This window comes from Egretta garzetta, unplaced genomic scaffold, assembly GCF_000687185.1.
Source record: "Egretta garzetta isolate BGI_Z169 unplaced genomic scaffold, ASM68718v1 scaffold370, whole genome shotgun sequence".
Taxonomy (NCBI): Eukaryota; Metazoa; Chordata; class Aves; order Pelecaniformes; family Ardeidae; genus Egretta; species Egretta garzetta.
Genome location: NW_009258292.1, coordinates 1,490,387 through 1,505,829, shown reverse-complemented (window position 1 = coordinate 1,505,829; position 15,443 = coordinate 1,490,387). Strand labels below are relative to the sequence as shown.

Here is a 15,443-nt window from a genome sequence, read left to right as displayed (position 1 = left end):
AAGCCTGTCATACTTTTGCTAATTCACCTTGTGATGATCAAGCAGTGCAGGGATCAAAGGGGAATCCTCCTGGAGCACAGGGGGTGGTGAGAGGTAGGGTAGGAAGCTGTGGATAAGCAGGAACAGAAATCATAAGAGAGAGAGAAAAAAAAAGAAGAATACTGGTAGTACCAAATCAAGGTAGACGAGGACAGCGGGGTAGCCTGGACAGCGGTTAATGGGAGAAAGACAGACTTTGGGTTACATGCTGCAGATGATGTAAGTAGGTTTGTAAAGGACAGACAGGCATGATCCTTTCAGCTCTTTTTCTCAAATACTCTGGAGAAAAACCTGAAATATCCAGGCCTCAGTAACCTAAAAATAAATCTTCAAGGCAAAGTAGGTTTGTCTGCACCCTCTAGTGGTCTAGACAGAAAATAGGTTTTTACCCAACAGTAATTTTGCACTACATCTGTTTGCTTGGACCAGTCATACCCTGGTCTTTAGCTTATTTGACACATCTGTAATAACTGTTCTCAGCCTCTGAAACATGATGGCTACATCCAAACTCCTTTTTGGGAAGGGTCTTTGGTGTATGACAACTCCTAAACTACACAAAATGGTTGTGCGGAGCCCAGAGTTGTTTGAGGGAGCATTAATTGGTGTGAAACAAAGCTACTATATTGACATACCCTTCATGTAGTAACATCTACAACATCAAAAGCATTGGGGAAGTTCCACTTGACTGGAGGTTGGCTAATGTCACACCCATTTACAAGAAGGGCCAGAGGGAGGATCCGGGGAACTACAGGCCTGTCAGTCTGACCTCAGTGCTGGGGAAGGTCATGGAGCAGATCATCTTGAGTGCCACCACACAGAACGTCCAGGACAACCAGAAGATTAGGCCCAGTCAACATGGCTTTATGAAAGGCAGATCCTGCTTGACTAACCTGATCTTCTTCTATGACAAGGTGACTGACTTAGTGGATGAGGAAACCTGGACTTTAGTAAAGCCTTCGTCACCGTTTCCCACAGCATTCTCCTGGAGAAACTGCCTGCCCATGGCCTGGACAGGCATACTCTTTTCTGGGTAAAAAACTGTCTGGATGGCTGGGCGCAAAGGGTTGTGGTGAATGGAGTTAAATCCGGTTGGTGACTGGTCACAAGTGGTGTCCTCCAGGGCTCAGTGTTGGGGACAGTTCTGTTTAACATCTTTATCAATGACCTGGGTGAGGGGACTGAGTGCACCCTCAGCAAGTTTGCAGGTGACCCTAAGCTGGGTGGAAGTGTTGATCTGCTTTAGGGTAGGAAGGTTCTACAGAGGGACCTGGACAGGCTGCATTGATGGGCTGCAGCCAGTTGTATGAGGTTTAACAAGGCCAAGTGCCCACGAAGGCCAATGGCATCCTGGCTTGTATCAGGAATGGTGCAACCAGCAGGACCAGGGAAGTCATCCTTCCCCTGTACTCAGCATTGGTGAGGCTGTACCTTGAATACTGTGTTCAGCTTTGGACCCCTCACTACAAGAAGGACATTGGGGTGCTGGAACATGTCCAGAGGAGAGCAACAAAGCTGGTGAGGGGTCTGGAACACAAGTCTCAGGAGGAGCAGCTGAGGGAACTGAGGTTCTTTAGCCTGGAGAAGAGGAGGCTAAGGGGAGACCTTATTGCCCTCTACAACTGCCTGACAGGAGGCCATAGCAAGGTGGGTGTTGGTCTCTTCTCCCAAGTAACAAGCGATAGGACGAGGGGAAATGGCCACAAGCTGTGCCAGGACAGGTTTAGATTGGATATTAGGAAAAATTTCTTCACTGAAAGTGTTACCAGGCACTGGAAGGTGGTTGAGTCCCCATCCCTGGAGGTATTTAAAAGACAGGTAGATGAGGTGCTTAGAGACATGGTTTAGTAGTGGACAGGTACAGTTGGACTCAATGATCTTACAGGTCTTTTCCAAACAAATGATTCTATGATTCTATGATCCCCCTGTGCATGTGGTATAGTCCTCAGTCTCCTAAGTGCAAATATTACAGAATTACTTCAGCACAAAAAATTAATCAATGGCCCATTCAGAGGGAGACTGTTGCCTGCCGGCTTCATCAGCTCCCATCCACTTCCTGCTGGAGGACACATGCTGACTGAGAGGTAGGACTACAGGAAAAGGCAAAGTAGCCGTGTGATTTTAGTGACTGAGTGATGTCCTAGGAAATGTGATTCTGCCACTGATTCTGCCTGAAAGTCTTGTGTGATGCTGAGAAAAGGGCAACTCCGTAAGAAAAGGATACATAAGAAATGGCTGAAATGGAGTTGGGATGGAGCTTCAGCTCCAAGTGGGGACAATTCTCATACAGCCTCTGGGGAATTATACCCTACGAGTTGCTTCTCATGATATAAGATAGCAGTACTTAAGATACGTAAGGACAAGTATCCAACAGATATCTATTTGCTATTGTAGAGCAATTGGATTTTGACAGGACTGAGAGAGCTGGCCTGGTGCCAGTAAGGAGCATGCTTAAAGCACATCAGTAGGACTATGTTTCTTCTTTAGAAGCACGAGTACTTTATTTTCAAACACAGTCAAGGAGTAGGAAATAGTGTAACTCCTCTAGAGCACTCTCCTAGGAGAAAGAGCATGCACATTCAACACTCTCTTTGGAAAGAATTTAAAGCCTTATCCACCTCCCTCCTTGCTAGCTAGATAGCATGCTAGCTACTACAGTCTAGGCTGATTTTCACCTGGCCATTTGAAGCTGGAAGAGCAAGCAGTGGCCATTCGACAAAAGAGGGGCAGATGCCTAAAATATTGTTCAGCTAGAAGGCAAAAGACCTCATCTCTAGTCTCATCTCCAAAGACACTATTTCACATTAAGTAGTCATTGGATAACCCCAAAGGCCCATCTAAAGTCCAGGTCTTCACCAGGCAACATCCACTACTTAACAGTTGATGACTGCCCCTGTCACTAGGCTAGAGAAGTTGTATCTATTATTTTTTATTGCGCATCTTTGATGTGAAATATGGGCAGTACCCAGCAGCTCTGTGGTTAAAACAATCTCCTGCTCAGATAATAAGTCCCATGGTCAGACTTGGGAGGCAACTTGAGGCATCTATTTCCTGACCTTAACCACTACTCTATCATTTAGACAGGGAAGGAAAGTGTTTCTCTTCTATCAACCATCTTAAAAGATTGTAGCAAATCATACTCAGTCCCCAGAAAGAAAAGGCAACAGGGAATTTTCATAACAGGAACGTTCACAAAACTGTTCAAGGCTCAGGTCTCCCAGTAGTTTTCCTGTGAGATAGAGGATGTTCTGTGAGACTCAGTAAGATTTTTTTTCCCAGATTTTCATGTTTCCAAGCCTCATCCATAGTCTCCTTCAGATGACCTATGTGTGTGGCATGTGAAGAGTGCTGACTTCACACTGTTTCTCATCATTTTTTCTATTTCATATCCCATTCTGAGACACCTATGTCTTCATCAGTGCCTTAAATCCTTCCATGCATGGGATGCTTATCTTACAGAGTGTGAAATTGTGTTTCAGCTCTGGCTTCAAGGGGTTAAGCTTTCAGAAACAGGCACCAACTCTGAGTTCCTCATTTTCAAATGCTTATTAAAAGACACCTGGGCTTGACTTGCAGAAGTATTGAGTACTCACAGATCCAGATATAGTCAATAGAAATGTAGCTTTGAAACAGTAACATTTTATGCAATGCCAAATTCTCTTAGAAATCAGGTCCTAGGCAACTCAGGGCCTCCATTCCTCACTTTCTTGTTTGTAGTATGGGGTTAAATAATCTTTGTATTAGAGGAAGGCTGCAAAGAAGAAATTTGCGGGTCTTTTTGAAGCAGTTTGATGCTACAACACTGGATGCAACAAAAATGCCCACAAAGAAATTATTTATTTGGCATTAAGGACAAGAGTTGGAACTGTGCACTGTACATAGGGCATAGTGTCACTCATCGAACAATGAAGAGAAAAAAGTCTAAATCTTTCTGATGGGCTATTTTGCCTTTGGAAAATTGCTGGGAGGGCATTGGTTCCAACACAGATTAAATGGAAATGGTCAGGCTTAAACTTGTCCATTTTCCAGCCAACTAACTTGTAAAGTTTCTTGGAAGCTGGGTTGATTGGCTCTCTTCAACTTGTTGACTTCCAGCTTTTCACTAGTAGGATCATTAAACTGATGATGAAAATCTGGCTCCCGGGCTCTTCAGCTGTTTATGTTTCCAGGCTGCTAAAGCAGTAACCTTCCTGAGGTATATGAGCATTGTGAGTATTTTGACAAGGAAGGAAAAGATGACATTTTCATAAGGGACACCTTCCCCTCCCCTCAATCCCAGGTCTCTGCAAAACTGCTGATCTCAGTTACACAGTGCTTAAATAATCAGTGCACCGATCAGAGCTGTTGTGACCATTAGAAATACATAATTAGTCAAAAAGCTTGCAGCTTATCCATGGTTGCAGCTAACAGAAGTGGGCTGCTAGTATAAGAATGTGAGACTGAGTTAAGCAGGAGCAAGATCAAACCCTTAAACTGAACTAAACACTGCTTTGCACATGGCATACACATTATCTTTATCAGCCCAATTCGTGACCTAAATCTGTACGTGCTTGTCAAAGACAGTATCAGGAACCCACTCTTTTATAAGAAGACACGCCTGCTCAGTCACACATTTCTCCCATGGGGCATAAAGATAACATTAACACCTCTAAGAGGACGAAGCATGAACTTTTCTGCTAGGTGTCTGGCTTTTGCAATCTCAGCAATTCTCTGCTGCGTAGATAAAATTTTAAGGTAAAACGTAAAACCTGGTCTTGGTGGATAAAATAGCCTCACAAACTCATCACTGAGATGGTTCAGGTTCAGCGTATGTTAAATGTTTGAGATTTTAAATCGTAGTGAAAAACTTGTGAAAGCTTTTTTTCAGCTTTTTAAATGAAAAGTTTTCCATCAACAACACTTCTCAGAGAAACTCACAAGACATGGCGCTGTTTACTCCCACATGAGAGAGGCAGAGATCATAACCGATCTGGATATCAATAACATAGATTGTTGGTCTACCCTCAGCTTGAAAACATTTACGCTGAGTGGAGTGGATTCTCAGCATCTCCCAGTTATTGCTGCTGTGGCACTGCGAAAACGAACTTTGAAGTCTCTCACGGCATTGCCTGGAGATCACTTTGTTATATGGGGAACACCAGCATGTGGAAAGGTTACTCCTATGCCAGCTAGCAGTAGAAGAGCAGAGAGAGACAAATTGCACTACAGAAATATCATCTCCTTTGGTTGCGCCTACTCTTCTGGCTGCTCTAACTTGTTTCTGGGACTAGTGTAGTCATGAGCATAGAAGGAGAAATAGGTGGTCAGAAACAGCTTTGCCTGCTTCTAAAGAGTGTGGAGGCACCTGGGGATTTTACTTCCTCATGTTTAAAATAAAAAACATAGTGTTGAAGCTTGCCATTGCCAACAATTTCATGGTTCAGACTAACATGTTACAGGAGCTGTAAATGCTCCTCTACCCCCACCTGTCTCAGCAAAGAAAAAAGTTCTCACCTTCCATATATCATCAGCTTAAACTTGCCTAGTAAATCTGAAAAAAAGAAATTAATAAGTAGGGGTTTGCTCACAGAGGACTCGCCAGAAGTTCAAAGTGTGCCAGGGATTAGAAATAAACTCATGCTTCTATATCAAAGATATATTTGGTCCAGCTATGGGCCCAAGAGAGATGAATGCTAAACGCTTTTGCTTCCTGTTGCCTTCAATGGAAGATAAGTGGATTCACTGGGTCTTGGCCCATTCATAAATTGGGTCTGTCATGTGCTGAGTCAAGCAGGATTTGGTGTAGGATTTGCAGACTGATTTTTGTAACAACATGAAATACTCTGCCATTTATTCTGAGCCACAGTTTTATTGCTTTGATCCCAGGCTGAAGAAGGGATGGGTGAGAGGCAGTTTGAGCAGTAAGCACGAGCCTCATGGTGACACTGTCCCAAAAGGGGAGACAACACCAACAAGCTCTCCAGTGGCTCTGTTGGCAGTAGAAAACAGTAGCCTATTTTCTTCCTACAACTCTGTGACTTATGGTGGATTACTATATAGTGAAGATTGTCACTATTGTCATTACACGTCTACAACCTTTTCCTAAGTTATATGGCCATGACACACAGAAAACCATATGCAGTTGCAGAAATCAGGGAAAGGAACAAAAAAACGTTAGCTAGAATTATAAATGTCTGAATCCCAGGCTTTCATCCAATTGGCCAAATATTTTCATGCAATGCACAGAAACTTAGTTAATCCTGGGACCTACATCCTTTATCAAATTTGGCTAGATTTAACCAACATGTTCACATTTATTGAGGGAGAGAGGGGAAGTACAGAGCTGTGAATATAGACCAAAGATCCTTTTCAAACAAAGCTGAACAGCAGCTGGGCTCAGTAGTTGTTTGGGTTTTATTTACATTCTGGCTTGTAAATTAATGATGAAGTGAACAAGTGGAAGCATTTGACTGCTCTGGGTGACAGTCACCCAAGACTCCCACATCCCCTTCTGGATTCTCCCACATCACTTCCTTCCCCTACAGATGAGGCCGCATGCCCACCCACAAAACTCATTTGCCAGGTAAGAAGGTACACTGAAAAACCAGAGTCTTTCACTTTTCAGTCCAACCAGCCTATGCTGTTTCCATGAACAGCATTTATTGTCTGGCTCATAGAAAGCATTGCCTGGCTCAGAGTCTTGGCGCACGTTATCCCCACGGCGGTCCACAGAGTCCTGGCCCTCGCCTTCCACCTCTGCAGACCAGTGCCATTGTGCCCTTTTACTTTCTTCTGGGAAGAAGACAAACATCCAAGTCTCCCCTGAAATAGATTCAGTCTGCACTTTTCTGTGTCAACATTAATGCCCCAATGCTCTCCTCCGCAGGAGGAGAAATGTGCTGTAGAAACTATCTTGTGGGTGTTTATTTCTTTTTTTGAGATCTGAGCCAAGGCTTAATTCTCTTGATGTGTGGCCATCAAAGGCAGTGAAGATAGACAACTCGCAGTGATGCTGGTAAAAAAAATCTTACAGACCATTATGTGCTGTCTTATTGCTCCATGCACGAGTGTTAAATGTGGTTATATACCAGTAGAAATTAAGCTCGCAGCAGTGAAACTACTAAATAGCTCTGAAGATCAAGATGAAATATTTTCAATTTACCTATTTATTTATTTTATATTAATTTTATTCACATTTATTTCACTTATGAACTAAACTAATCCTAAACCATCACTAATCTAAGTCCTTTTCCATGACCACTTGCGCTGCTGAAATACGGTGCTGTAGATTTTGGCAATGCCTTATCTACAGACAGTTGCAAATGACAGCATTTTTTTGAACACACATCTGCAAGACTGTGACTTTAGCGTTTGAATATTTTTTTCTGCGTTAAGGCTACAAAGATTGTATTGCTGCTGAATCACTACTGTTGAAGATTACAAATGGCAAGAGTATTTCCCCAGTGGAGAGACAGCCAGATATAGTATAGTTTTTAAAAAGCCAGCATAGCATGCTTAGGTTAGAATTATAGAGTATGTAAATGTTCTTTGCAAATCAGTTTGTATTTGTCTTTTTGACACTGACAGTCTAGCTGTCCTCAGTGGCAAACCCCAAGGTAAAGTACTTTACTGCTCTTGCTCTGTTCTGTATACTTTTGATGTAATATGTCTCAGATTAAATAACTGGGTAGAAAAAATAGTGCTACCCTACACTGGAAGGGTTTGGAAACCAACCTGTCTTCGTGTTTCAGTCTGGGTGGGTGAGAAACCTGTGCTTGTTCTTTGGCTAAAAGTGCAGAGTTTCCATTTCTGAAGTTCCCATTATAGTTTCCACCAGTTCTGAACAGCCCCCATCCCACCCTGAAAAAAAATCACCTAGTTTGGGGCTCTTCTGTGTTGTTTATACACTGTTTAAAATGTTATCAAGTCTTTTAAGTTTTTGTATGCTTAAAAGCAGATTGTTTCAACCACTACTTCCTTATTTCTCCTCCCTTCCTCTTAACTCTTTAATATACAATCTCTTAGATACTCATGCTTTTCTTCTTCATTTACAGTCTATGAATAAGTTGATCTATGCATTTTCCCAACCAACTGGGAGTATGAAAGCTAAGCAAATTTTCAGGTAGCTTCTCATCAGAAAAGCAAGATGGGGTTGAAGAGTGACAACATTTTGGTAGGAGTGGAGTTTTGTGAGGCTTTTACCACCAAGAATCTTATGGTCTTCTCATTCATCCTTCTAATAGTGGTTTATTTTGACAAGCCTACATCGCACATTGCAATGGAAGTATCAGGATTGATTGCTATCTGCCACCACACAACATGAAAAATGACCTGATCATCTGCTACTTTCCTCAAACCCTGTCCTCCACAGTGGTGCATCCATGTACCCACTGATACGAGTTAGTCATACCAGCAACAGCAGGATGTCACGAGAGATAGCCAAGGTCTTGTGCTGGGGCGAGGAGGTGTGTGTAAACTACTCCGTGTATGTCCCATGAGCCTAGTTCTCTTAAAAAAGCATTAGGTCAGCCTCTGCTCTGAGGCCAACCTGCCCCACGTTGCAACTCTGTGAGCCCACCTTTCATTTTTACTGAAGTCCTTTTCTCTGGCCTTAAAGTGGGGAAAACGGCTTCCTACATATGTCCCTGTGTAATTGCCCATCTGAGTAGGTAAACGTACTCAGTGTAAATATAGGATCTTTATATTGTTCTTCTCCCATCCCAGCCTGGGGGTGCAATATTTAAAGGACCACAGCAAGAAGTAGAACAAGTAGATACCTATGTAGATCCCTGTGAGCGGAGGCTGATCATCCTTCTCTAAACAACCCAGGAAATCAGGCACGTTTATGTAACAAGAAACAGCCCTACCTCACTCCTTCCTGCCAGGAGGGAAGGAAACATGAGCACTCGGAGCAGTGATTTGCAGTGAAGGCACCATACCCACCTACCAGACTCACCCTCGTCCACCCCCACAAGTCCCTTATACCCAGACTACTCTATCTGGGAGAATGCTACAAAAATGCAGAGTTGAGTCAGGTAGATTTTCTCTGTGAAATCCTTTCCTAGCCTGCTGGGACAGGATATACAGACAGGATATGAGTTCTCAAGGAGTTTAGCGAGGGAAAAGTTAAAATGTCTGTGGACATACCACAGTCTGGGAGGACTGGTTAGCTGATTGAGTGGCAGTACAGTATGGAATACCTGACAGGATTTTTGACCTAAAGAAAGCCATTGGGACTGATGCAAAAGCAGGAAAGGCAAGTACTTTAACTTGACTGCCACGGAGGCTTACGATAGACAGTGCAGGCAATCCATCCAGGATGGGACTCACCAAGGGATCGTTTAGTTGTACAAGCCAAGGAGATTCTTTTGCAAAAGGGGCAAAATCCCAGAAGGCAGAGCAAGGCAAATATGCATTTGTGGCTCACATTATATGCCCACCATCAGGCCTCTGCGTGTTCGTTTGCCTGACCTACTTGTTGGCATTCACCCCAACCTCACACTAAAGGAGAAAAGACTTCTTCACAGGTGGAATTTCCAATATCTGACGTTAATGCTGGCATTGAAAAGAGGCTTTAGGAGCCTAAATACTCTCTTGTCATCACTGTAAGTGCTAAAACTCAAGTCTGAGGTCTTTAACTGCTCAGCTTTTGCTAAGGGTGCCCAATATCAAAACTACAAAGCCCAGTTGTAAGTGCTCAGAAGCACATATATCCTAGTACCTGACTAAGACTGAAAGCCTGAAATGATCCACAGTTGAGGAGTGGGGAAAGACTGTTCCTTGCACTATATTATTTTGAGGAACCAGTATACTATAAATAGTCAAAGCACTTATTGGAAACTTAATGGAGTAGATCATGCATGAGATACAGCCAGAAGAAAGGTGGCAATGCCATGTTCCCTTTAAAGATGTGGATGCTTAAAGCACTCTTTACAGACTAGGGATGTTTACCTAATCTGTTTGGAACCAACCATTCTTGCAGAAATGCATTAACCAGCAAGTTAAAGTTATTTATCTACAACTTATCTTTACTCTTGCACCTGGATTTGTTCCAGTTTGCATGGGATATAAAGTCCAGAAAAAAAGACTGTAGTGTTTTGTTCCGTACCTGAGAAGACACCCAAACTGCAGTTGCTATTTCAATGTCATTTATATGTTTTATATGAAGTAACTAACAGAGAATCTTATTTCTTGTTGGGAGATGTCGATTCAAATTTCATCACTCTGAAGACAGAAATGAAATCGTATCTTCCACATGCACATTGAGAGATATTTGGGAAATGTGAACAGCATTGCTGTTGCTGGTTTGGATCCTTCAATTTTTCATGAGATAAGATTGATGCAGGCATCTCACTCCAGGAGAAATTTCAGTTGTAATACATGGTTGTAGCTAAAGGTCTCCTTGAAACCCTCAGCGAAGTCTTGAAAGCTGCAGCTTTCTCAGGGACCAAGGTGTTTCCTGTTGTCTAGCTTGCTTGCTGCTCAGTGTCCTGGTTTTCTGGATCTCATTCTACAATGCCTAAATGTGAGCTGACGAGGACATCTCATCTGGGGCCATGGCAGGTGCCTCTGTCTGCTTATGTTTCTACAACCCGGGGTAGTGGATGTGTGGATGGTGGGTGCTCTAGGCAATCTCCATGGATCAGCATTCTGTATTAACTGTCTGTTGCTTGTTGCTTTCCTGTGTCTCTGTCTTTTGTTTGTGTGTGTGTGATTGAGCAAAACTAACCACAATCGCTTTTTACACCCAGTTTCTAAAGAAACTCTTTTAACTGGTTTTCAGCTGAACTGTGGCTTTCTGAGTTTGGCTAGTGACAAGAACAAGACATCAGAAATCCAGTGTACAAAGCCATACGCCGTCTTTTGTAATAGGAGGTATTCAGTCATTTGAGAACCAGAAAATCCTATCGTACCTTGCAGGTTGTGGAGATTTTTCCCCTTAGGATATTATTGCATTGTTATAATTTGGGCAGAAAAACCCCACTACCTATAAAGAAATAATTTTCTATTTTAATAATTGATTTGGGTAGTGTCGTTACTTGGGTATCGTAATTTAAGGTACAAGGAAGCGCTCAATTTAAAAAGAAAAATATCTGAACACAGTTCTGACAAATGCAGTCCCTTGAATATGGCTTGAACTAGGCATTCAAAAAGATGGCACAAAACCTCACTCATTCAAAAGTTTTCTGTCATAACTTCTGAAAGATTTCATCAAGCTTACTTCATTGTTTTAAGAAGTCATTGAAAGGTTTGCAGAGACTATAGCATAGGAGATCTTGATGCCTTGTGTGGGAAAAACATAGCTATAAACCATGAGAACAAGCCTACTGATTCCATTAAATTAATGTTAATTAATTGGCTGAAAACTTTCTGTAAAACTGGATACAGAACATACCTAACTTCTTGAGGCGTTCTAGAAAAGAATGAAAAATCTTCAAAGTAAATGGGTAGTGTATTACAGAAACAGTTTTTGTCTGAGTAAGAATGCAAGTATGGTTTTCACAGATTGCTTCTTCAGTTAAATAGAAGCAGGCACTGTGCCCACAATTTCAAAAGCATCTTGTTCTCCTTGCAACATTTGGAGCATTTACAAGGCATGACGCAAATATTTCTTAAACCATCATCAGCGAGGTAACTGAGCGGTGCAAATCTATTAGTATTGTAAAAAAAAAAAAAAGGAAAATTAAATCAGAGTAGGAAAGTGTCTTTTAAAAAGGCATTGAGCAAGTGAAAGAGAACGCACTGGAATTGAAGATGATCTAATTATCATCCTCAAGGGCACACCTACAGTCTTGTCAGCTCTCAGAAGGGTCCTGCTTCTTAATCGTCTACCTCTTGTTGTTGCCAGGAGGCTTTTCACAATAAGATATAGAGGAGTTGGTAACATTTTCATCTCCTTATTGGCATGGCTTTCTGCAGGAGTGAGGCTTTCTGCAGGAGTGATAATGAGGAAGCTTGATGTGGGCGTTGTCCTCAGCCCACTTCATCCCAGCACTTTGGAAGTGCTCCTGGAGTGCCAGAGCCATCCTTCTACGCCAGCACGTTCAGTAGGGTGGATCCTCACTCTGATCTAGAAAACAGTGTTTTCGTTACCGTGCCATTGCAGAGAGGTCACTGACATACTGATCTCCTGGTCAAAGTGTCGTTGCTACCTTTTGACTCACAGGAGACAAGCTTGCTTTTGATTTTGCTTTTGCAGAAAGGTGTGTGGAAAACAGTCAGGAATGCTACTGCTAAGGAATGGTTCCTCAAAAATATTTGGATGCCTAATTCCTTCTGAGGACTTAGGCCCAAATTAGCATTTTTCCCAAATATCGTTTTGCTGCAGGTTCTTACAGAAACAAGAAAAATAACTGTGAGGCAAACAAAAGCCAGACATATAATTAAATGTAAACTAGCTAGTTCTCACTCTTTGCTTCCGTCAGATTATGAATTTGAGTATATTAAGTAAGAACAACGAAAGACTGAAGTACGATTATTCTTGAAGACTGAAAAAGTTATTATTTAATCTAATTAAAATACAAATGGCAATGGCAAGGAGTTGGCATGTGATGTGACCTAAAAATAGGAGACTAGTATAAACACATGTTCAGCCTAAAAAGTAGTCTGTCTTGTGATTAGTGTGACCATTTCAAAATATTTCCTGTTGTGATTGTATAACCTTCAAAAGGAAGGAATAGGTTTTAGGTGATGGACTGCTAGGTGTCTTCTGTTTCTACCATTCTCTGTAGAAAAAAAAGGATAGATTTCTTTTACATTAAAGAAATAGGTAAAGAAAACTAAATAACAAGCCTCATTTTTTTGTGTAGGGTAGTTTATAACATGATGTAACAGAATGCGCTAAAAACTATCTGTCTACGCAGTTGCAAACATAAATGATTTTATGTGTGGTTCATAGCATGTCTTAGAGGTAACATCTATAGAGATGGTGTGGGAGTGGTGAGAGGTTTGAACTAAGGAAACCGCTTTTGAAATTTGTTTTTTTGTGCGTGTAATTTTTTAAAAGAGTTTCAGAGAATTGAAAGAGGAACCTGCACTGAGCAGCTAGTCCTAACTTGTACAAAACTTTCCCCACATCATGTGATGAAACGTTTTTTATCACTGACTCTTATCTTTGGTATCTGAGATGTTAGAGCACTATGGCTTTGCACACCTTCATGGCTGCATAGATGGTGCTAGAAGGGACTGTGAGAATTTATTTTGCCTTTCCAGGCTCTGTTACGAAAATGCATTGCACAACCTTTACTAAACCCCAATCCTCAAGAAAATGGATTTAATTTAAATCTTAAAGCTCTGCTTTCCTTTTCTTCCTCTCTCCCTCTCTGTATCTGTGTATGACAATGTGGCAAAACAAGAGACAGAGAAACACACACTGAAAAAGACAGGATACTAAAGCTGCTTGCCTGGAATTTACAATGCCATCATGTTTTTATAAAAGACTTGCTGAGACGTTAAAATCAAAAGGACTTGGACCTGTTTCCTTCAGTTCCTTGAATGAGTTTCAAAACACTGGCTTTTTCCATCATTTGCTTGCCAAACCGCATTAACCCCCCCGTGGGCTGTAATGCTAAGTGACCGTCACAGGCATCCATGACCCCACCTTGCACACCCCATTGGGCCTCTCCACCGATGCCGCACGGAGAGGCAGGCTGGCCACCACCCGCACCTGCAGGAACCGTGCCCCGGCCCCAGATGATTTCAACAGGGCTGGGGAGAGCATAGGCTTGGCAGGTCTGTGGGAAAACCCTGAGATGGCCCCGAGCCCCTGCACTTCCCATGAGAAAGCACGAGCCATGGGTCCCAAAACAGAGCTGGGAACTAAGTAGTAGCAAAAATTAAATGACCTCCACTATTCTCAGAAAGAGAAGCGAGAAAGTAGTTGGTGCTGCTCTTCCTTTACAGCGGGTAGGGGAGCAGGTTGTGTTTTTAAAAGCACTGTCCCGCCTCTAATCCCAGGAAGCTGAGGGCATCCTTGGGGTTTCAGAAGAGAAGGTGGCTGCTGTGCGGGCTGCGATCACATTTTAGCCGTTGCCAAAGCATTGGGTGCCTGCCAGAGAAGGAGCCCCCAGCCGCAATTCTCCTTCGAGATCTATGGCGCTACAAGAGAGCGAAAAAGGGAACCAAAACCTTTCGATAGGGAAGCCCTCACGAGAGCCCAGGTTTCAAGCTTGCTGTTTTCTACCCAGTCTCATTTCTCATCGGATATTTCCATGTATTACGCATTTTTTGGGGGTCAACAAGATGTATTTCTATGTTATATCAATGCTAATGGAGTAATCAGCTCTGGGGAAAGTTTTTGGTCACTGGAACATGCTTCTCTGCACCGTTAGCTCTCAAGAAGGCTCCCTGGTGCAGACTTGGTTTGTGCTATCTGACTTCTCCCCACCAGCTCCCAGGCACGGTTCGGCAGCCAGGACCATTGCAAGTAGGCAGGCTGCATGCCATTGCCCTGCTGAAGAAGCCTGATAGCGTGGTCAGAGGCTGTCCCTGGCCAGCCGACCTCCGCAGCAGAGAACGGCCCCAAGTGCATGTGGTTTATTAGTACCAAGCAATGCTTGGAGTAACAACTGAGGGCCCTCTTCACCGTCAGTCACAGCAGCTGCTCTGCTGGGGACAAGACAAGGTGTTTTTAAAGGGAATAAGGGATTCGTCAGCGATGCTAGAATTGCCTTTGGTATTTCTCCAAGACCTAAATCTGTACCCACGTGGCAAAGGGCCAGGCTCACCAGTAGGCTCCCCTGGCAGGATGATACAGTCCTGCAGTTACGGCCTTCAGCCCGTGGAAATTCAGTCTCATTTGTTGGTGCAGCTGAATTGTTTACTGGATGTGACACAAAGCTTCCTGTAATACAATGGTACCGATCCTGCAGTGACGTGGCCCGTTTTGGCAGACCTATATCAGCGTTTGACCTGGCCGCACCTTTTCCAACAGTTATTTCTTTTTCATTAAACTTCTCAGATGCCTAAATTAGGTCAGATTCCCAGCTGAAAACCAAGGCAATCAGCCTCAGCATTTTTACGCTTTTGACATATCTGTAGAGACACAAATATCTGAGTTTTTTTCTGGCTCACTGTTTTACGTGATCTGCTTCATACAGTTCACACGTAGAAACTGTTTGTCCAGTTCCTTCCTGGACTTTATTAATAACTTTTCCTGTCCTTTTTGCTAAGAATACAGAGGATTTAATAACTTCCCCACCCCTAAGTATCTGTCATCCTGAACTATATGCTTTTCTGTGCCCAGTTGGCTTTCTCTAGTCTTTAATTTAAAAACTATAGCCTTAACTTTTCGTAACAGAAGCTTTGTCCTGTTGTGGTTTAGGTCAAACCATATTTTCCAGAATAGATGCCATCTGCACCAAACATTTCCTTTATTCTTAGTACATTTATATCATTTTCTTATGCATCTATTTTCAAGTTACACACTG

General features: G+C 42.6%; 1 protein-coding gene across 2 annotated transcripts in view; it reads left to right on the top strand.

Moving 5' to 3' along the window:
• P2RY8 (P2Y receptor family member 8) overlaps window positions 1–15,443 on the top strand; it is a 36,455-nt gene that overhangs the window by 3,960 nt on the left and 17,052 nt on the right. The window lies entirely within an intron of this gene.